Source organism: Mugil cephalus, chromosome 18, assembly GCF_022458985.1.
Source record: "Mugil cephalus isolate CIBA_MC_2020 chromosome 18, CIBA_Mcephalus_1.1, whole genome shotgun sequence".
Classification (NCBI taxonomy): domain Eukaryota; kingdom Metazoa; phylum Chordata; class Actinopteri; order Mugiliformes; family Mugilidae; genus Mugil; species Mugil cephalus.
In genome coordinates, this window is record NC_061787.1 from 5,665,870 (window position 1) to 5,690,141 (window position 24,272).

Genomic DNA, 24,272 nt, shown 5'->3' on the forward strand with positions numbered 1-24,272 from the left:
ATAAATAAAAAATCATGGTGAGCCATTTTTATTTTCTTGTAATGGGTTTCGTGTCGTAATGATAGTAATAGAATTAGAATAGAATAGAATATTTTTTTTTTGTATAATAATAATTATTATAATAACACACTTTTTCTTATAACCTGGATATGAGACAGGGGGTTGTAGTGTGCGCATTTTCTTAGCAGATATTTAAATTGACTGTGACATGGCACAGTGGGGCGTTCAGGTGACTTGTCAGGTTAAATATCGACAAACTGATCAGTCAAACTGCATGCACCGTGTCATCCTTTACAGGTAAATCGCCGTAGGATTCGCTTAGGACCCCCTCCCCTCCACTGCCGGCCCCCACACCCACCCCCCCCCACCCCAACCCCGGGCAGTGACTGAGTTGCTACTGCTGGATACTGCCCCGTGATGTAGCTCGGTGTGGGGGAGGATAGCAGCTACCAGCCAGATAAACACTCAGCGTTGGTTTTGCAGAGCGGGAGGGAGTAACATGGCGGCACGGTTAGCCAGCAGAAATGTTGTTTCACCACCGCGAAGGTCAGAGCCGCCTCGGATGAGCGGAGTTTAACAGCGAGGACGCAGCCGAAAGTGTTAAAATCGTAAGTAGCCACACGCGTTTTCGTGCGCCTCGGGTCGGGGGCCGCGACGCTGCGCTTTCGTTGCGAAATCCACGAAATCCAGTGCGAGGTCCTCAATCTCGGATGCGTGTCTGTCTGGCACAGGCTTCTCGGGCTTCTCGCTTCGGCGTTAGCCTATTAGCGAGAGCGTTAGCTTCTCGAGCTAAGCCCCGTGTGTGTGTGTGTGTGTGTGTGTGTGCGTGTGCGTGTGCGTGTGTGTGTGTGTGTGTGTGTGCGTGTGCGTGTGTGTGTGTGTGTCAGCGGTGTTTTTCTGCTGCAAACTTTAATTAGACGGCGCCCGGAGCGGAGTCATTGCACGGTTCGGTGTTCCGTTTCTGTTCGGCGGGCGGCTGGGTTACGTGTGCGTTTGGTGGGAAGCGGTGTGCGGCGTGCACAATACTTTCATGTGTCATTGTTTTTTTGTTTTTTTTTTTTTTTGTGCTGAGTGAGCGACCGTGCTGCTGCTGCTGCTGCTGCTGCTCCTGCTGCTGCTGTCGCTGCCTACAAAGTTCCCCCAGCCAGTGGTAGCAGTTAGCAAGGCAAAGGCTAGCCGTGTAGCTGCGGGGGCTGAACGTCGTTGTCAGAAAAAAAAAAAAAAAAACGAGTGAGTCAGGACGGCTCTCATCACCATGTGTTCCGAGCGGGCTGTCTGTCGTGGTAATAATGACGAAGCTTCTTTACTACTTTGCCACGTTAGGTAAGCTACAAAAAGAGCCCGTGCGCTAGTTGAGTTGAAGCTGCAGGGCGCACGCTTATATGTGTGTGTGTGTGTGTGTGTGTAGGGTTTTTCTTTTTTTTTTTTTTGCTGAACTAATGTTTCTGTTGTGTTTGGCTGGCGTCACTGTGCATTGTGCTCAGTTAGCAGCAGCAGCAGGAGCAGGAGGAGGAGGAGGAGGAGGAGGCAGGCTATACATGAGCACTTTTTTAAACTATAAAGAATTCAAGAAAGCGGTTCATGGACACAGCTGCGCACCAGAAACCCCTTCTCAAGGTTTCGGTGCGTTGCAGCGAGTAGTTGTTGTTGTTGTTGCTGCTACTGCCGTGTTGCTTTTGCTGTGGTTTTGTTTCTTAAAAAAGAAAAAAGAAACTGGACTTGTTTTCAGATTCAGACGACTTTATTAATCCCACCACCAGGGGCAATTGGTTTTGGACTAGCGTGCACGCTGTGGTACATACAATATGGAGAGATACAAGTGGAATAACAACTCAAGACAGAACCGAGGAAGCTGCTTGGATGAGCTAAACTCAACAAGTCCAGTTGCTTTTTCTTTTTTTTTGTTGGTGGATATATATACCATGATGTGGATGACACATTACTTCGCACTTTGTTGGGAGTTGGAGACGTCTGTCTCGCTTGAGGGACGGGAGGATGCCGGACAAACCGCTCTCCATCATGGACATGCCATCACCAAACGTTATGTCACAGCTCCTCTAGTGAACGTTATCTTACACCTTACTCTATCCAGCTTTTTATAACAACTACGCTACTATGACCAGGCAATTTTCCCTTGTGGATCATTAAAGTCTAAGATAAGACATCTGCAGGGTGCTCGTCCTGTCCAAATAAGGCTATTTAAAATAATTGCGCGGCGAAAACAATTACCAGAGCTCACTTGGGTGGACATTTAAATAAAAATTGGGTGTTTAATTGAATAGGCGATGCTCTCCATATTATCCCGTGTTAGTGCTCGGAGGTTTCACTCATGTGTTGTTGTGCCTGTAAGGAGAGTGCAGTGTCCCGCCCCCTCCTTCCTCCCCTCCCCTCCCTCTAGGAGCCCTCCTGCTCGACTGATCCAGGACTGTACAGGCAGACAGCTTGTGCCACTTCAGCGGCTGTCAGCGCTCCTCTCAGTAATGCAGCAGGAACGCGTCCCGTGGAACCAGTTGAGCAGTTTCCGTTGCATCACGGTGCACAAGCGCTTCACGTCGCGTTACCGACGCGCGGCACGGCGTGACACGTCGTCCGGCAGCTGCGGCGTGATGGGTCTCAGTCTCGAGACACACGCCACTCAAGGAGTTTTCAAAAGAGACAATGTTAGTGCCGGGTCCTTGTTCTTTCTGCACATTGAGAAATTCAGATGTTTAAATCGTCTGCGGAGAGCAGATTTGGAGAAGAGGGCGGCCGTGCAAGGCGCCCGGTTATCACCCTGGTCGTGGATGTGGACACACACAGTCCTAGCAGAGACTCTTAACCTCTAACATCCTTAATGTTTTATCTCCACTGCATGTCACCTGTTATTACGTGACATGGTAGTTTGAAGATAAACGAATAGACGGACAGATAACAAGCAGTGAAAGCTCACGAACTGGCCCGATTTCAATAGTGAAAGTGTCTGATGCTCGTGACGGCCCTCTAAAGAATGTTGCCCTGCAAAGATGCAAGCCTGTCTTCTCCTGCAAGTGCGTGTGCCAGTATATCATTGTAATCCCAGGCTTTCGTTGTTTGCTTTGCTTTGAAGTGGAGACTGTACAAAGATTTGCATTAGCAGAAAAAAAAGGTTTTATTGGGTTTTGACGTAAAGATTAAAAACAACATCGGCGGCGACCGCTGGGACGATGACAGAATCCCTGCAAGCGTGCGTGCAAGTATGTGGATGTTTATGCAAGGATAACTGGCTGGAAATTTTCTCACACTATTGGGGCAGTTTGTGTAGTGGGTGTTAGCTAAAGCACTCTGCCTGAGCACATTGTGATCTACTGCTATAGCAACAGGTGTGTGACATAGTAACGCCTTTGTGGTCATGTGATCGGGAGACGTGTGTTTCTCACGCACACTAGCCACGTTTTAGTCAGTCATTGAGTTTGCTTGTCGCTGCCCGACCTGTGTGTTAATTTCATACTTGCGACGTGCCGCCTCGTAATTGCTGTGATCGGTGGCTTTGTTGCGTCACCGGAGTGATAGTGTAATCGCGTGACCCTTGCTCTGTTGCAAAGTTTGTCGCTTTTTCTGGTGTGATTGTCAGGTAATAAGTTTTTCGCCCTTCAGCCCTGTGGTAATGCTACAGTCGAAGAGAGGGTTTGTGCTTTGTGACTCGTGCAGATGTTTGTGTGAGAAAGTCATTTTAAGCAATTATGTAATGGCTATTTTCTGTGGGGTTCCAGCTCATCCATTGTGAATACCAGTGGCTTGTCTTATTATTCTTTCATGGGTGTAAACGGAATTATTTCAGACTGTGTACTTTGTCTGTCTTTGGGACAGATCATTTTCACTTGTTCATGAGTGGGAAAAAATGTCGATATGACAATGTATCACGATACCTTTACTTCCGATATAGATTTTGAAAGGAAAAAGTCACATCTTGAAAAACTTCCACACATCCAACACCTTTTCTGTACAAGTGTAATAAATTGGAAATGGAAACTTGTATTTTAAGATGCATTTAAAAATTCTCAGTGAACTATATATAATAATGCAAAATATATCGCAATAATGTATCGTATCATCATTAAAGTATCGTGATACGTATCGTATCGTGAAGACCCACCCCTACTGAACAATAAGAAAATAAGTGGCAGATTTATCTATTATAAAAGTTGAAACATTTGATATATATCTGCTGTCATGTTGCTCCAGTCTTATAATGGTCTTGTACTTTATTGCCACCTTTATTCTTATTGCTGAGTCCATCTGAGTTCATATTTATTTGAACTGGCATCTCTGCTTTAGCCTCTCTTTGAGTCGGAGCGAACGTATGGTCCGGCACACCGCGTAGACGTGGATTCCTAAATCACATGAGGTCCCCGAGTAGTTTGGACTTATTCTTATTAGGTTAATAAGCTTAATATCAATGAGGGAACTAATTTCAGACCGGTTACCAATAACGAACGCCTGATCTAGTTTAAAACAGCAGGATTTAAAACTCATTTAGGATTTAAATGATTGATCAATTAATTAATCGGTTGGTCTGTCAATGCAAAATAACTTTTAGTTAAGTTTTCTACAACCTGGAGTTTCTACACAACTCCAGGTTAATCTTTTTATAGTCAAATAAAATTGCCTAAGTAGTGCATTGCTGATGACCATCTAGGTCTTCAACAGCAGGTCAACAGGGCGTCCATGACCCCTAGGGAGGTCAATTTCTCCCACAAATTAAAATTACTTTGAATACACATTAACACAAACCCAACATATTTTATTGAAGAGATAAGTGGAGTCAGAAGATGAAACTGGTACTGTTGCACATGTTTGAAATAAAAAAAATAATATTTGAACCTGTGTATTAGTTGAATAGTCTAATACTGAATGCAAAATAATAATAATGTATATTTCTAAATAGCACCCATAAAGTATGAGGTCCCTACTTAATCTCTCCATCAGTTTGGGAGTCATAGGCCTAAAAAAACGTTGAAGACCTCTGACCTAAATGTTAAAGATGGCAGCTCACTTGTAATATAGTAATAATATTTGTTCCATTTATTAAATAAACAAAAGTGCCAGGGAATGCAAGTAAACAACAAGATAAGAGAACTTGAATCGTTACAGCGAGTACAATAGAGTATGTGACCCGTTTTTTCAAGTAACAATTGAGTAGATAATTCAAACTATGTGACTGATGCTTGATTCCTTATCATACTGTACCAGTAAACACTACTCCTGTTGTTACTACATGACTGTCTTTGCTAACGTCGTTAACTTGACTCATTTGAAGCGGGCTTTAAAGTGACAGCCACGTCTCTGCAAACTTAGAACAGTCGACTCCTTAACGGCAACGTCCCGGACTCACCCAACGCCTAACGCAGAGATCCGGGTTCTCAAATCTGCGCGTTCGATCCACAGTCCACAGTGGCCCGAGCAGTTAACGGCAATCTGCTAAAGCGTGGAATTGTTAATGATGACATTAAATGTTAAAAACCCCACGCTGGAGGGCAGGCATTGGCTGCATCGTGAAGCAGGGGCCAAACAAACAAGAAACCATGTGGCTTCCATTCTAGTTTAGATGTAACAGATCGGCCTGCATTGTGTAATCTGTCCATCACACGCTGCTGTATACGGTCCACAGTGTAATCTTGACGTGATGCTGCCCCTCCCCCTGGTATCTGTTTGCCTTGTCTTCGCTGGGCATCTCGCCCTGCTGTCTCTGTGTTTGTGTCGTCATGGAAACAGCAGTGTGACAGGTCCTGGGTGGGCGTGAGGGATGAGCTGTGGGGGTAATGGCCAGGTTTTTACAGCAGAGGGAGAGAGGAGAGGCATCTCACGGCGAAGGCATAGGGATGTTTGACGGAAAGCCGAGAGGGTTTTTGACAGAGAAGAGAAGAGGAGACGTGGGGAGGTTTTCACTCCCTTCGGTGCTCCCAGGCTTGTTGTTGTGTTTATTAGCTGACCTCAAATCAGCCATCCCATCTATCTGCGCTCAGAGTTAGTCCTGTCTTGTTAAGAACAGCCCGTGCAGGACCTTTTTCTTTGGGTTAACTGATCTCGGAGTGATCCTAAACCACTGTTAAAAAAAAGGGTTGATTATCCAACGCCGAGAGTTGCTGTTTGCCCGGGATTGATTGACCGAGGGATGCGCATACCATTGCACTTGTTGTCTCAGAATATTGAGCCCAGTGACTGAGCCCAAATTTATTCTTGGATAATCTGTACCCCCAGCTTTCATGCCTAGGGTTTGGCATCAACAAGACCAGTCTGTGCTGGATATCCATGTTAGAATATGAGTATTAGATGTGATATTCAACAACATTTAAAGCTGCAGTGCAGAGATTTCATGTCTCCCTTGTAACAGTAGGGATAGTTACACAGACAGTGTTGATACTAGAGGTGGGAAAAAATATCGCGATACTCTTTCTTCTGATACGATATTGATTTCAAAAGAAAAAGTCATTTTTTTAGGCCGATCGTGAACGACTACCACCACCACTTTTTCTGTACAAGTGCAATAAACTGGAAATATTTGGATTAATATTGTTTTTGTTTTTGTTACTCAATACATAAGTATTTTAAGATGCATTTAAAATTTCTTAGTGAACTATGTAGAATATTGCAGTATAATAACACTTTACCCACCCCTAGTTGACACATGTGTCACAGTACCAGTCAGATGTTTGGAAACACTTTCACATTCAATAGATTTTTTGTTTATTTTTATTATTCTCTACTTTGAAGACAAGGACGGCTTTTATTTATTATCTTATTATTTTAGATTCCACCTTTTGCTATGATGGCAACATCATTGCTCACATTCTCCCAGTCGGCATCGTGATTTAGTTAAGATTACAGGGGTCATTTCAGAGTTACCTGTCATCAGTAGGTAATATGAATTCTTTGCGAATAGGGTTTAAGACTTTAATTATTTCTCTGAATGGTGGGTGTTATTTTATTTTTATCTGAATCATCAGAAACTCTTTTTTATTTCTCAATCCTAAAAACTCCTAGATGTGGTGAATTCACAGAACCGTGGTTACATCTGTAACTTTAGGCTCTTCCATACTCCCAGTTGCTGTTTTCTCTGTTTTTGTTTTTTTTTTATATCCGTGAAGCCGTTTAGGAATGTCACCACAGACGCCATATTTAAAACTCTGGTTGAATGCAAAACACAGAGACATTTATCTTCTACTGATTAGCTTAATCAGCACAGTGTGAAGTTTTTTTTGTTGTTTGGCAAAGGCTTGACTGTATCAGATGTGTATTTATATATAAAAGTCATGCACTTATAGCTTTCAGCTTTTAAGTAAAGTTTCCTCGAGCATTTTCAGGGAATTTAAATTAACTGCGGCTGTTAATTTGAAGGAACCGTTGTGTCGATGACTGTTTAAATCTGTAAGATAACTGATCTCACACCTAAACATGCATCGCGGCCTAGTGCCGTGGAGACTCCACCGGGGCTCCAAGGATCTTGAGGCTCACAGGCAATCCAATGATTTCAACAGTCCACGCTCCTCCACTTATGTAGGTCAACCACAGCAAAGTGCATATTGATCTCTAAAGCTAAATGATATTGTGGTGTCTGCTGCTCATTGCTCAGAAGGTGCCCTCGGCCTGTTTGCCTCGAACAGAGGAGACAGTAGAGGTCACATGACGGCGTGACAGCGTTTCTGCAGACGTCTCCCTCCTGTGTGTTTCTGCCACGTTGCTTTTATCGCACAATGCGGAAGATTGTAATAAATGGTGCTATTCTGAACAATGGCTCGTTTTGAAAAAAGCTGTCGAGTTCACAATAACATAAGCAATTTAAATAGCACGCACTTAAACACGGTGGATTTAAAGCTTAATCCAAAGGCAAGCCCTAAGAATAACAGAGGTAAATCATGTGAAATTGTGTTTTGATGTAAAACAAGATGGGCTCGTAGATAAAGCTTCGCTAGTGTGCTGTCTTGATTTCAAGCATTGTGGGTGAACTGCCTTTTTCTTTCCCTTCGCCACAATGTGTTTGTGCCACTGGGTGCTAGCATGTGGTTGGCACCTTTCCCAGTGCCCAGGGTGGGATCCTTGGCACCGAGGGAGGGAGGGAGGGAACTTGGATTGAGCAAGCTGCCTGATGAAGTTGGGTGGGTGGTCCAAAAATATGCGCTGTGTGAATCTGCCCGCAGAAGGCCCTGTATTACAATCCCATTCTGGGACAAATTCACCTCCGAACGTGCATAACCTGCACACTCGTATCCACCATCGCTGTCTGGGCCGAGGCTAAAGCTAAGGCTAAAGCTAAGGCTAAGGCTAAAGCTAAGGCGGTATGGAATGACATGTGCGGAGCAGCAGCATTTCTCACCCGCTTGTCATAAAGCCAGAGGAATGTGGGGATTCAGTTTCAGGCTTTTCGTTTCTGTACACACCGGTGAGGGTCAAACTCTGACCAGTGTGATTTCTCCCAACCCCCCCCCCCCCCTCTCCATGCTCGTCTCCCTGTCTTTCCCCTTTCTGCTGACTCAGCAGTGTTCCTCCAGTGACCTATAATATGGTTTTGCATGCTCTATCTTTACTGTTTTCAGTGGTGTAAGGAATCTCCTTAGCTGACCTGTTTTACCACCTATAGGGAGAGAGTACGTAGGCGAATATTGTGACAAAATGAAGCATAAATCTGTCCACTCCGGTACTTGTTTTCCTTTTATTAAGCACAGAGAACATAACGGTTGCACAGATTCACGAGCCTCGTATCACGCTCTATTAATTCTCACGATAAAAGGTGAGTGGAAGAACCGTTATGAACATGGTATGCATGTAAATCAGCACTTCAGTCAATCGGTGGTTGTTATTTTTATTTTTTTAATTAACAACCACTGTCAATTAATTGACAGTAGTGATGTGCTCAGTAGTACTTTATCAAATTTTATTTATATAACACCTTTCAGAATGCCATTCAAAGCGCTTTACACTTTGATTGACAAATAATATATGGAAAAGGAACAAACGACAACAAAAAAAGAACATGGAGACTAATTCACACCGTAAACAGGATAAGTTAAAATAATAAAAGATCAATATAGGTGACATGAGAATAAATAAATCAAAATAAAATATAAAAACACAGTCAGATATAAGAACATTAAAAGTAGACTGAAATAAAACGTATAATAAAACATAGAAAAACTCAAAATTAAGATGTAAATATAAATAATATAAGCTGTAAAATAACTAAGACTGTCACATAAAAGTTATGAGATGTTTTTAGCCTACGTTTAAAAGTGTCAATGTTGCCGACTCCTCATTTCCACAAGAGGAAATCGACTAGTGACTATTTGTTTTTCTGATTCTATATGATTGTGTATTAATGTATTAATTCTAAAATTACAATTGGGAGATTTTGTAGTAGAGAGCCGGTGATTAGAAGTTGAGTCTAGATTGATTATGACTTGGAAGCCACTGTTCAGAAAAAAAAAATAAAATTAAAAGAAAGTAAAGAACACAAGCAAAATGCACTAAAACAGCGAGTTTTAAGAAGATAATTCTTTATTTATCCCACATATAATATATAAGACTTACAGCACATCACATTTGAGTGAAGTCACTAATAATAATAGCGAGCGTGAAGTTGTTTTGTGTTTAGTTTGTCGCAGTCATTTTTCATTTTATTTTATTTATGCTACTGTTGCTAACATAAATTGTCATTTGTTACTCGCGCACCCAAACAATGAAATAGTCCGTTCTTCCAACTGTAATTTCAGATCGCTAACATTTCGTCCTCCTCGGACTGTGCGAGTACAATGTGTTTGTTTGCATGTCGAAGTGCTTCCATTCATGCCTTCGCTCCAGAGATTTGTGGTTTTGGCACCTGAAGATGTGGGCCGTCAAAACAAAACTGCCTCCCGTCTCATCTGGCAGTGGAGTGCAAAACAAAGGCACTGTTGGAGAGGAGATTACTTAGGAAAGGCAGCGCCGTGGTGTTACGCTGATGCCTTTGCTATGGAGGCTGACAGACAATATTTTAAAACGTTTTGTCGGGGTGGAGTTGTTTGACATGAACAGTAATGACGACAGGAGTTGAGTAACGCTAATTAGCGCGCTTTAAGTCGCATTTTACCGCAAAAGACTGATACGTTTGCTAACTTTGGCGTCTCGTGCAGATCAGGCGTAACATTATGACCACCTTCCTAATATGTGTAAGTCTCTCTTGAGCCTCTAAAAAAGCTGTTGCTCATTAGAGAATGGACGTGGGCTTTCTGAGGGTGTCATGTGGTGTCTGGTAACACAATGTTGTTAGTTACAGGTCTTTGAGTCTTATGGGTTGAGGGGAGGGGCCTCTGTGGTGGATCATCCCACAGATTGGGATCAATTTGGAGGCCAGGTCAATCATTTTTCATGATTTTTGTTGCTGCTAAACCATTTTTGTGTCAGTCTGCTGTGGGTCATTGCTATTGTAACAACCTCACTGTTTCCTTCTCGCCATATCTTGACAATCTGAGCGTTTTGTGGTCAATTATACATGTTGTTCAGAACTAGAGTACGAGCAGCAGCAGCACGGATGCACCTGTTCCCACACGTGGAGCAAAAGCATTGGTTTTTAGGAAGTAGCACTGCACCTACATGAATTGTTCACAGCAGCTGAGGAAATTATTTTTTTACCTACCTTCATGTAATAAAGGCTCAGTAGAGAGATGCCACCACTGTGTCTGAAATAAAAAAAACAGTCCCGTTCGCCCTGGCAGATTTTCATCAGTGGTCACCACCTGAAATTATACCTGAAGAAACGTGTTTTTCGAGTCTCCCAGGAGCTCTCAGGACGTCGGCCCGACGCTAAGTGTTTCGCCAGGGGACTGTGTAAATGGAGAAAGAGGATGGTGCTTCACGTGGCTCTTTGCTCTGTCTTGTCCAATTACCTGTTCCACTGTCAAAGCAGCAGCGCTCTTAATCAGGTAATGCTGGGGTTTAGAGTCAAGTCGTTACCGCGTCCACACTGGTGCAGAAATCGCTTCTTTTTTCCTCTACAACTTTAGTTTGGTGGCGTTTTGCACATTCGCCAGTCTCTCCTTCTCTCTGTGTACATTTGCTGTGAGCGTTAGGCTGTCAAATTGTCTCAGTCTTTGGCTGATAAAGTGACATAGTTGTGTCAGCTGATCTACTCTTCCCCTCCCCTCTGTGCTAACATGGCACTTCCTTATCCTGAGTCTGCTTCCACTCTATAGCCTCGGGCTCCATGGGAACTAATTTCTTGTAAACTGTGACAGGCAATAAAAGGCCGCGAACGTGCACGAACAAACACACACAAAAAAAAAAAAAAAAAACGTGCACATACCCAAGCACAATAGGTACACAGCTGACATACAGACCGGTCACAAGATGGGCTCAAAATCATCTTAAAACATTATTCAATTAGCTGTGTGCATAATTCTTTTTTATTTATTTATTTTTTTGCTGCCCACACCCTTCCTCACACACGGTTTCAGCTGCACATTTCCTTTCTCTCGTCCCTGTGACTCACCTTTTTACAGCACGCCTTATCTGTGTCATTATGGCACTTGCACGTTTGTGTTTGCTGTCGCTGAGGTCGCGGCCGAAGGAGCTAGCTGTTGCTATTTGAGCAACAGATGTAAGGGCACCTGGCACAAGGTTGCAGTTCTGCATCAGCCTGTGGGAAAAAAGAAACACTCGCGTTTTATGTGAGGGTTTCTGTACGCAATGATCTCGCCGATGCATTAGTAGTGAAAGGCGCTGACGGTAAACGAAAGCACACAGAACTCTCGTCAAGTGTACGCTGACACGTTTGTGGCTTTCGTTGCATTTAATATCTTCCAGAGAAACCCAGTGCAACCACATTCCTCCGCTGATGCAAACATGCTTTGTTCCGGGACATCCCAACGCACCATGCAAGTTTAAGGTGTTTACAGGAAGTGCCGTTGCCTGTTTGAGAGGTTAGACCTGCCCCTATGTACTCTTTAACCTGCAAACTATCACAAACCCCCACTTGTGGACAACACAACACATGTTCCCCTTTGTCCCTTTTGTCATCCTGTTTCACGTCACATACATAGGAAGATCTATGTTTGCCTGAACAATCTGATTTTCCACACCTCGCAGTTTCTTATTTGCACCCCCCCGCTCCATCGCACCGGGTGGACCTATTGATTAGGAAGTGGGTCTCGGGCTTGACGAGAGCTAAAAGGCCAGGTATTTTCATTAGGGTGGACATCAGCCTTGATTCTTATTGAATTGACAGCGATTAGTGGGCCATTCAAAAGGCTCCCTGTTGGAGCTCCATTGGTGTTTAGCCCTTCTGTGACCTGGCCATTATGGTCAGTTTCTAGCACATGAACTATCCACCCTTTGTCCTACGTGAACGTGATTAGCCGCCTCATTAGCATTGTTAACCCAGCTTGTGTGAGGAAGCCTTTCACTCAGGAGGCACCGGGTGCCCACTCTGCAAGAATGGAAAGATTACGGTTGTTTCCAAAGTTAGGCCCTGGGTAACGTTTCTGCTGCCTGGGTCCCAAGAAATGCTCTGAAATCCACCTTCAAAGCTGGATGAACTTGGAAGTGAGATCTGTTGTGTAGTAAAACAGTTCAGAGGTCTCGCTCGGTTGCGTTTCAGGCCACACATGTTCCGTTTCACTTTTGATTCATCCGGGGGTTTAGTTTTGTGACGCTGAGAATAATGTGAGGTTTTTGCGCCGCATAATGAAACCGTTTATTACCAGCTACGGTTTAATTGGCGGTAATCTGTTTAGAGGGAGATTGAACTTTTGACCTGGTGATCTTTGACCTCCCCCTAAATACCACCAGATGGTTGGACTCTGTTTGATGGCGATGGTGTGAGTTTAACCGTGTTAGTGTATATTTCTCTGCATCAATCCATCTGTGTTACTTTTAAGGTAGAGTCTTGGGGATTTGACAAACGTATCTGCGAATAGCTTAACCCATGTTTTATTTTTCTCTTCATAACTCACAAATAGCTCGATTGATTGTGTCGTGCTGTTGTGTAGGCGTAACACGAACCTTTATTAATGTTGCAGCTGAAGCTGAGTTATACGCTTGGCAGGATTTTGTGTTTTTTTGTTGAAGTTTCACTATGTGTCATTCAGAAAATCTGCGCCGAGCAGAGTAACCTGTCAAGGACAGACGGCTCCTCAGGACGGCTTCTGCTGCAGCGTGTATGGATGATTTGTGTTGTTGGCATATGAGCCTTCGTCTGGTGTGACTTGCCACTGGTCTTAGATCACACCACGGATGCCACCAGCATGTCCACATTGCTTATGTCACAACAAGCTTCGCCGTGGCTCGTCTGGTCCGATGTGTGTGAGGTGCTGTGGCCGATACCAACTAACCTTGTGTACAAACTATTTAGTCAGTGTTATTTTCTGATCCGTTTAGTCGTTTAAAAATTATTACCGTTACCCTAACTCAACAGAGCGTTTGCAGGCTTTGCTTTTTCTTTTTTTTTTTTTTTCTGTCACTCATTCCACAGATCAAGAGCTGGACTGAGGCTGAGCATGTGACAGCATTAAAGCTCAGTTGAAATTCCAGCAGAGGATGAAAACCGAGAGCCATGCAGGAATGGGAAAAGGAAAAGAGGAAGCTGGAGTTGACAGAAATACACGATTGTAAAATTTTCACTAATGATTAACTTGGCTGTAACTTTAAAGACAAGGCAGGTATTTTGCTTATTCACAGTCAGGCAGCATCTACAAAGAGAGATTTCTTTTTTTTATATATATATATATATATTTGCACCGTAAATCTTGTCACCTTTTCCCACGGGGGTTCTAGCTCGGGTTCATGGGTTCAGGTTTACTCTTATGTCAGTGAATGACATCATGAGAGTGCATTCCTCAGCTGGCTCACTCCTTGGCACAGATTCGGCATAAAATCACCTCATGAGGCCTCCCATTCATTTTTTTTTTTTTTTTTTTTGTTAGTGTAGCCAAATAGCCTGGAAGATTCTTCTTTTTTTTTTTTTTAAAAAAAAAGAAACTTCACACTTGCATTTTGTAATTATCCAAATGGGAATACCAGTTAAAATTGATTTTTTTTTTCTGATCTAATTAATTGTATGCCACGATTAAAAAGGAACACCGTGTTCCACAATGTAATAGGCTTTACAGACCTGAGGGATGAAAAGACTCTGTAGACCCTTAACTTGCAGTTCAATGCTAACTTAATGCAAACACTGAGTACTAGATGAGATGCCTTCAGAGTTTGGACAACGTAAAAAGTAAATGGCTGTATAAGTACTTCCTAATTTAAAAAAAAAAAATAAAAAATTTACTAGAATAGTTTTTTCCTAAAATGGTGCGTGGAATGGTGCGTCTTGTTTTATGTCATAGTTAAAGTGAGTTTTGTGGTCTTGCTCAAACGGAATAACTGTAAGATCTTTTATTTTATAGTTTTATGATAAAACCAGCATGCACCACACGGTTTAGACTTTGTCCCTAAGTGGGACATTTCACCGCACCTCGTGTCCCTGGTTCTCAGTCATTCTTAGTGTGGTTCTTTTTTTTTTGGTCTGTTTTTTCCAGTGCGGTTTCCATACGGACCCATTGTGCTGCATTTATTGTTTCCTCGTAAAGAAATGTTTTACATCCTCTTCTGAGATTCATAGCCTGCGCCATAGATCTTCAGCAAGGGATCCGCGACCCCTAGGGGGTCCATGGAGGTACTGCGGGGAGGGGGGGGTCTCAAAATCTTTGGTTGATTAGACATGTTTTATATATATATATATATATATATATTATATATATATATATATATATATAATATATTATATATATATATATTTATTTTTTAAAATTTAAATTTATTTAAATACACATGAATCCAACATATTTTTGTAAAGGGATAACTGATAGCTTAGTATTGAATGCAAAATGATAATCTATTTTAGAAATGGCACTAGTCCGAGTTTAATATACACATATAGTAGGTGGGGGGGTCCCTACTTAATCTCTCCATCAGTTTGGGGGTCCCATACCCTGACACGCATCCTACAAATGTAGTTACACATCACAGCGATGCAAACCTTGTTGGTCTGAAAACATATTTTTCTACTCCAGTTAGTGTCGGGACAAGCACATAATATTCACCAGTTTATGTCCCAGTTGAGAATCAATTAATACTTATGCATCCACTCAAATGTGTTATCTCTTATAGGCAGTTTAGACGTGTTGAGTTGACGCCGAAGCTAGTGCCGTAACCTCCCTAAAAATGTAACTACATGCTACAGAGTGCAAGAGCTGTGAGTTGTCTGTTTGGTATTAGCGTGTTTCGGCTTTAGTATTTCCAGCTGCTTTTCCATCTACGCAATTTTTGAATTGATTGTTTTAGATTAATAATCGGTGAGGTTAACTGAGTAGTTTGGGAGATGCAGACATTTGTATGACTTGTGTTCGGAGAAATATGGCCGAAATTTGGGGGGAAAGTTTCAGTCGCCGTTGTTGAAAGTGAAGCAGGAAGTGGAAACAAAAAAAGACACAGCGCCGACTAGTGTTTGGGTGCCAGATGTGCAGACCGCGTTTAGGTCCCCAGTACTCTGAAAACGCCTTTAAGTGTATTGCTGTTATTTTGAGTAATGACACATGATTAGTCACTGAAGCATTACTTTTTTATTTTCTTTAATGTGGAGCTTCGTGGTTATAAAAACAGATGATTCAGGGAGAATTGACTAATACTTCAACCATTAACTCCCCAGTTCAAGTATTTTGTGACCAGCTTTACTCATCTTATAAGTATTCGTTTGCCTCAGATAAATGTCATCAAAATTTGAAGTGACCTCTTTAGACTTGGAGAAATCATTTGATGCATTTTTACGTTAATCAGTGTTACTATGGCGGCCATGGTCGCAAAGCTTGTCCTCCCAAATCCTGCTCGGGGCCCCCTTTGTGATGAGAGCTGTGCTGATTGAGAGTCTGGACTGTACATCCCAATTGTGCTGTTATTTCTTTCAGCAGGGAGGAGTGGATGATGCGTAAAGGTTTCCTAGCATTAGCGTCTTGCCGCAATGGCCTGAGGGACTCTCTGGACTGAAACCAAGGTGAGAAGCATAGCCACAGCCAACTCTGCCTTTACGCAACTCTACTGTGCAACATGACAAATAGGCACTCAAATGGCCAATTTTACAGATAAACCTATTACATAGATTTCCTAGTTTGAATCATTTTTTAAAACATTCGTTTTGGTCTTAAATGTAGCATTTGTTAACGGGGATCTTTACATTTATTTTATCGTAAGTTGTATGAAACAAATTCTCTGAGCGTTTTAGTTACAAGTCTGAATTCACCTTTTGGTTTTCAAGCTGACATTAGCGTGAGAAGTATGCTGAATCTTCTCTCCTGATTTACACACAATCCTCATCTGACCTGTTCCTTTGTGGCTGGTAGTGTCTGAATCCAGCTGCTCTTAAAGTGAGGGCTTCATCTCCCGTTGGTGTGCAGTGTTCATCCATCTTGTGGGGAAAAGCAGCCTTACTCCCGAAACCGCCGTTCCTTCTGTCGAGGTTCAGTTATTTTGAAGGTTACAGTTCAGACGATGTTGGCTAGGATGTGTCTCTTAGGATTACAGCGTCGCCAGCAGTTCTTACAACACCCAGTTTCTGAGTGGACTGCTACTCGTAATAATAGTTTGCATGAGCTTAGTTTGTTTTCTGGTTGTAAAGCTGGACATTCCTCTTATTAATATGCCGAGCTTTGCTGTATTGGAATATGTACATGACAATATTTCCTGTTTATTATATATATATATATATATACATTCAGGGTCACGAGCCAGATTTTCATGCAGTGTGAGAAGTAAGCACCATGAACAAAATGTGTATGTAAAATGTGCATCGAACCGTCAAAATCTTAAGTTGCTTCGACTACTTAAATACATCGATTTGCATAAAATATGGGTCACAGTGTTTATGTAATATTTGGACCATTATGTTGAATTTAGTTGGATGGTCGAGATCACATCATCTGGGTGTATTAATCAGATAAAGAGAACTCTGATTTTAGTCTGAGTAACGTAAGTGTTTACGTGCAATCAAGTTGTCCAGTTAAAGTCGGATTAAGGCAATAATTAGTTTTTTTCACGTGCAGGTAAACACACTGTTAAAATGTACTCTATGCAGTTAGCTGCATGGCATAATTTGGTAAAACCTCAAGTTTAATACGGGTTTCAAGTCATAGATACCATGTTTAAATATGTCATCATTATATTTGAATATCATTTATCAGGAAATAATCGATTGATTTAAAAAATATCAACAGATTAATGGATTGAAAAATGAATAAATCATTTTTTTTTCTGCCATTAAGTACCTCAGAGGAACAGTGCACACGGCCATGCAAATTATTCATTTGTTTAAAGCAGTTATGCTCAGCCAGTAGCGCTAATTGAAACGGCTGACACATTATGCCACTCCACAGAGGTACAGTGAATGGGAATTACAAGTTTTCACTGCATATACAGAGCATAATCAGGCCTGATGTGTTGCAATAGGGAGTAGAATCACATGTGGATTAATGGCAGCACCCTTGGGAGATCAGATCAGGCTACCTCTGCATTTCACCTTATAAGATAATCTGATTCCCACAGTGATATCCGAATCTCCCCTCCGCTGGTGCTCTCAGCCGCTGATAAATTGTTGACTAGATTATTGTTGGGAGTTGCTTATTTATGCCAGTTAATCATGTTTGACACCCACCCCGGTAATTGCCAACTCCGGTTCACCTATCCCACCAGTCTTCCGTGTTTCTGTGGCGGTCGGAGGCAGGCGTTCTTATTAAACAGAAAGCCCTCTCCTTCCCATCCTGCGACATCCTGAAGTGACTGCCAGTGTTAAAGATTGATGAGCGTGATCAGCTTTCAGTAAATGGGGGTGGCCTGGCTCTTGGTTGCACTTTAGAGCCATTACCTTGCAGTGATTCCAGAGTGGCCAAACTCTTGAGTGGGACTTGGTAGCGAGCAAATTGCATACTACTTCCTTGAGTAAATTAGCAGCGCTCTGTTTATGTATGTTTGTGTCAGATTTTCTGGACACATGTAATTAAATGAGGTCGATTTGCCTCGGTTACAGGGTAACCCGGATTAAAATGCCGTTCAGCCTTTGGATAAAAGGGCAGGAAGTTGTCTGGAAGATGGATAAGTGCTGGTGAGCCCAAGGAGAAGCTAACTTTTAACGCATATAGAGTGTAATCATGTGATTCGGCAATGATATATTGAGAAACACAGTTGCAGATTGGAGCCACCGATTTGACCCCCGGGGTGCGCAGAACACAAGTCATTACACTCGCTGAACCTTCTCTTTGGAAGCGGCCCATGACCTATAGCTGTTCCCAGTCTTCCTTCACTGTCTCTTCACTCGTTTTCTCCAAAGATCGCTGCTCGTTATTGAGTCCCGTACAAATTTCTTTCGACCATGTGTTGCCAAATCTACCCAGGACTCAAGGTTTCAGTGTCGTATTGCTCGTAAACTCATCAAATCTATCATCACGTTCCCCCCCTCCATCTCCCTCTGCCTCTCCCTTGACCCAAACCTAATATCACAACATCTGGTTCAAGGCAACAGCAGCTGTCAGCGAGGCCAGAGTTCACTCCAGACCCCCACCCACATTGCATTCTGTTAAACGTGATATTGTTTGGTTGCCTTTAATACCACCTTACGTGTTTCCAACGCGTTTCTGTGTGTTTTGGCAGCGTCAGCACTTCTCCACACTCTTGCAAATATCGAGGTGTAAAACGAGAAGACACGAGTCCTTTGGGCCGCCCCCTCCTCTGTCATGATATCTTCTGCAGTTTGCAGGAAATAAATGGCCCATGTTGCAGCCATCCTGAAGCAGCCTTTATTGGTGCACTCTGGTTCTTTGTTTCCCTCTTGGGACCTGTTGAGCCAAGACGCCATGTGAGGGCAGATTACACACCGGCGAAACATTGTTCAGTGCCCTACAGAGGTTTTCTTGCACTTTTCTGGAAAGGCCCTCGTTATTATAGTGGAGGAGACTTCAAACGTCTCCACAATGGCTTTTGATGCAGTTAAATGCATAGTCATGCCCAGCACTCAGTCAGCTTCAGAAGCACAGGGTGTGTCTCTATAGTCAAAGCCCTGCTAACCCACATGATTACAGGAATGGCACACTGGCACATGCCCTCTCCCCTTGCAATCAGACACTGATTCTTTTTTCTTTTACTTGAATTTTTTTTTCTTCTTTACACCAGTTATTCTCAAACGGGGGTCCGCGTGCTGCTCCGACCCCTAGTGGTCTGTGGTGTAATTGGTGTAACAGGACTTTTTTTCTCTAATTACATCTGTGTTATTTTATCAAGAGAGCTCACTTCCGGGTTGCGTTGTTCAAAATTACTGCATGACGCTGCTAATACAAACTTAACACAGTTTGCATCCATTTAAAATATTGAAATTTTGGGACCCCTACTGTTTCTGTGCACCATTTATTTATCAATAATGCTCTTATTGTGAAATGTCTGCTGGGAGGTGTTGTGGGAAACTCATTGACGTGCTCGTTCAGGTTAGCACTTGAAATTAAGCTAAGCTAGTTTTGATCCTCAGGGTAGATCAGAAATTAGCTTAGCTTAATTTCAGGGGGTCCTGAACCCCAAAATGTGAAGAACCACTGCTTTATACTATGCTGCCGAGTAGAGATCGTTCGATATGGATTTTTTTACGGCCAATACTGATATTTCTCGAGTTTCATGATAAAAAGTTGACAAGCGTATGAGTACAAACATTTTCCAGCTGCACGCACTCTGCTAGTAGAAGAGGGGCAATGTATGGGCTGCACAGGTCCGCTGTGTCTCCAGCAGCACAGGGCTGCCTGCGGATGTGCCCGTCTGTCCAAATATCTGCCCCATATATCGGCCGGCCCATCAGAGTATCAGACGTTTTTTGCCCAGATACTGTTGGCAAATACAAAGCGCCTCTGTTTCATATTTCATATTTTATATTTATATGTATTTACACACAATTCCCAAACGTATATGGTAAAATAATTGCTTAGTTTATTATGATGCTGATTTTCCAACTTCTCCTTTTAAAGTCAGTTACTTCAACTGCAGTTAAACGACTACTAAAAACTCTGAGACAAATGTGTTTACAACTGAGACGGGAGATGTGATTTAGCTCATTTGCAGACCAAAGCAGGTCATGTTATCCTGTCATAGTGGATGTATTTTAATTCTAAAATTTTGACAACAGCAGCGTCCTGTCGTCCCGTTTTTGTGCACGACGTCAAGTCGGCGTTTTGTCAAGCGTGTGCAGCGCGGCGTCGCTGCACAGGCAGTCGTTGCAGTAGAGTAAATTTGCCTGCCACTGTGCATCCCCAGTTAGCTGAAAAGTTTAGTGTTTTGTCATTACAGCCTCACCGAAGCAGATAAACATTTATTTTGAGCTTTCGCTGTGTCGCAGCCTGATAGAGCATGTCATGCACAGGTTGTACCAGCTGGGTTTGACAGGAGGAAATCGCCTCCAACTCCCCAGGCGGCGGCGGCGGCAGCAGCAGCCCCTCGTTGTCTCCGCATTCCTCCCTTACCAGACTGGTCGGCTCCATCTCGGTCCTGGAGAGTCTGCTCTTGTGACACCTAAGATATAAGCAGTGACACACACACCTATGATCACCTCCCTCAAGTGCAACTAGTACTTTCAAAGTCAATTGATTTCTCAGACTTTCACTCGTGTTTAGTCAGATGCCCTCTGTGTTTGGTCTGATAAGCGGCATCAGACACTGAAAAATGTCAGATGCTGAAGATTGTGACATTTTGGTGGTTACAGTGGTTTAACCTCCCAAACCTGATCTTTTCTTAGGTATGCATTTTAATTTCTCCATTTATCTTTATTTGGGATTAGTTGGACCTAAAAAACTATAATAAAAGAAAGTGTCACCTTTGAACGGAAAGTAATTTTTGGAAATATTATGTCCTCATGTGTGGACACCAGGATTATGTGATATAATATTATTGATATAAATGTTATATCAATACTATAATAAAGTCAACAATATGTAATAAAATATAAAATTGTTAATTAACTTTTAAAACGTTGCTGTGCAAAAGCAGAATTGCAAATGATGAAGTCCCAACTAATAATCAAGTTTCAACTGTAAAATTGAGGTTTTGTACCTTGTCCACTTTTATTTTGTGGCCACTATCATGTTTTTACATCAACTAGCATCTATTTATGAGGATAAAAGTTTAAATGAAGCAGAATAAGTTACCACAAACCTCAAACTTGACGTCTCCATATGAGGACGCAGGGTCTCTTATTCTTAATATAAACTTAGACAGACTTTAATGATCAGCGAAGGAAATGACTTTGTCACTGTAGCTTTGTTGCACATACAAGTAAATGCTCATTAAAAACCACAAGAAAGTTTAGCATAATGAACAAATATACAAAAAGTAGTTGGCAAAATAGTGTCCAAGGTGATGCGGTTGTTGGACCAGTTGCATAGCAACAGCGGCATGGATCGTGTCGCATGGTGTTTCCTTGTCGCCGACGGAGGGGATGACTAGAGAAACGGATGTGGTTGAGATGAAAGCTTGTTGTGAAGTGACAGTTGTTGAGAGATGACCATTTAGGTCCCTGCAGAGGGGTTTCTACCTTTTATGTAAGCGGTGACATATACTGAGCACAGCTTAAGAGTAGCAGATAAAATAAAAGCATAGCAAATAAAATCGTAAGCATATACACATTTAAATATTGATTATATATATATATACATACACACACACAATGTATGCAAGGCTGCAATAAGCCACATGACCCAAGCAAAGAGTCATTTCAGGGTTTCATTTTCAGTTTGTACTTTCCCAGTGACTGTCAGCCGCCCACAGCAGTTGCTTTATTTCTTTCTAGCTAAAGTTTGTCTGCAGCAGAGTATTGCATGATGTGTAGATGTGAGTAGGGGTGGGAAAAAAATATTGATATGGCAATATATCGCGATATTCTTCCTTCCGATACTATCTCTTATCTATTTTGAATGTGTTAATAATCGATTTTAAAAGAAAAAGAAGTAGTCATGTTTGGCCCGATTCACACTTCCACCACCATTTTTTTTTTCTATACAACTATAATAAATTGGAAAAATCATTTGGATTAATATTATCCAGTGAATTATAACTGTGATCTGATGCATATATACAACGTGTATTTTAAGCTGCATTTAATATTTCTCAGTGAACTATGTTGAACATTGCAGTATATCGCAATATCAAAATATCGCAATAATGCACCGTATCGTGACTCAAGTATCATGAACTACCTGCCTACTCCTAGATGTGATGCAGCTTTCTTTTGTTTTTTCCTGCGTGAATCCTGACAGCCTCCGTGTAGCTCGACACCGATTTCACACGGTCTATGACTAACATAAGGCGGCACGTAATGACGGATGGACCATATGTCTCAACTTAACAGCACTAATGAACTAAATGAGCTGACAGCTTGGGGAACTGTAAATTTGATGGATGCCTTCCAGAAAACGCCAGTCATTCTTATACCTTAACTGTGTGGTATTTGCCCCACCTCCGCTTTTTCTACCTTGCTTTGAACCAATGACGTACCAATAGGAAGAACCCGAGTTACATTTGTAACCCCTGTTTCTTTGCCATAGGCTCCGTTATATTTGTAGTTAGTGTAGTCGACTCGATCTTATCAACTCGAGGTTGATAGTGTCACTACTGGAGGAAAAATAAACATATTTAAGAGATTTATCTGTGGTTAATAATCTTAATCATTGCGCTGGATTTATCAGACGTTTATTTATATGTAAAGATTCTCCGCTATGGCTTTCAGTATGTAAATTTAGTCGCGAATCTTCCCTTTTAACAGGAAGTGAGAATGAATAATTTATATGCGTACTGTTAGCAGATTGATGGGCACCGTGATGCTCTCATGAAGCTCGGCGCTACCTGCATTTAGAGCCATAAACATGTCATCTCCATTATCAGCAGTGCCTTCATGTCTCCATGTTTTTTGTGTGGTTCAGCGCGTAGCTTCAGTCCCGGTTCGTGGATTTTATCGTTAACATTTCAGTTCGTGCAAACATATATGCCAGTCATACTATTAGAGCTTATGATATGTACATGTGTGCCACAGAAGCGAAAGGAACATGCCATCATTCACTTATAGCCTCTCATATCCAGGAACATTTAAGCTTTGAGGAACTCTCCCCTTGTGGCCGATGTTGATAATTAACTCCGTGGCACAGCTCCATGCTGTAAGTGCTAACACCGAGTGGCCAGCTGTTTATAGCTGCCCAGGGATCCGGGGCATTCTCTAGGATTAGAAATCCCTTGTTAGTCTGCCCATGTGAAGCTCAGAACCCCCAGCAACAAAAAGGGCCTTCCAGCCTGCTTGCCAGGCCGTCTGCGCTGGTGTCATTGAGACGTGCCTGGTACTTCCTGTCTCTCTTATTTGTCTCAATGTACAATGACCCATCATTACTCCCGTGTCAAGGAGATGGAGACAACCAATCATAACTGGCCCTGCGGGACGGGCACAACCAATCAGGTTCAGAATCCCCATGGTAACGTGGGCCCGAAAGCCCGGGCACAACCAATAGGAATGGGTCTTAGAGTGCCACTTAGCTATTAGAGTTTAATGGCCTGTTTCTGTTGTCATTAATAAAAGCATATCACCTCTGCTATAGAGACGGTTATATTTTCAGTGGACTGCACGGTGCCACATAAAGACACCCTGATGGCATTCATCAGAGCATAATACAAGGACACTTCCGCGCCGTTTGTGGCTCATTATCCGTCCATACTCTGTCCGTGACCAGCAGTGCTACTCAAGTCACTTGTTAACACAATGCGTTTTACCCTTCAGAGTCTCCTCTGCCTCTCTGGCCAATCACCGTCGCTTTAACTTCACCCATTCGAGCGCAGACCCTACCATTAGCTTTAAGTAGGTCACTCCAGGCCAGGAGGGAGCCAGACTCAAGTTTGCATGGTCACTATCTCTCGTTTTAGTTTAGCCTGCGCCTGCCAAGCTATGCTACCCCTCTCCTCTGCGCTCTGCATTGTGCTGTGCTCCGTTCTTCCTTATGTAATGGCTGAGCAGCGAGCGGTGTGTGTCATCGCCGTTTCCATGGTTAGAGCGGCTGAGAGTGTATCACAACACAGCGTGCCCCAACCTTGGGCACCGTGCCGGGGGAGAGACTTGAATTTTATTCCTCCAGCTTTAGTTTTAGTTTGTCCGATTGTGTCCCTCTCTCTGCTTTATAACCCTCCGAGAACAAAAAAAAGGTGCCCACGTGCAAGACGGCTTGCATTCTTTTTTTTTTTCCTTTTAATGT

The 24,272-nt window shown here is 42.5% G+C and overlaps 1 protein-coding gene across 6 annotated transcripts in view; it reads left to right on the top strand.

Annotated features, from left to right (window-relative positions):
* The first annotated feature begins 388 nt into the window (after window positions 1–388).
* The window catches only part of ncoa2 (nuclear receptor coactivator 2), a 64,176-nt gene continuing 40,292 nt past the window's right edge, over window positions 389–24,272 (top strand). Inside the window, exons 1-2 of one of the 6 annotated variants that reach the window (XM_047567963.1) lie at window positions 389–608; window positions 15,933–16,018. The gene's annotated coding sequence lies outside the window, so the exon portion shown is untranslated. Of the gene's footprint in view, window positions 609–881; window positions 1,324–14,409; window positions 14,645–15,932; window positions 16,019–24,272 lie in introns of those variants that run through there. The other 5 variants (XM_047567964.1, XM_047567965.1, XM_047567962.1 and 2 more) reach the window with 5 other exon arrangements.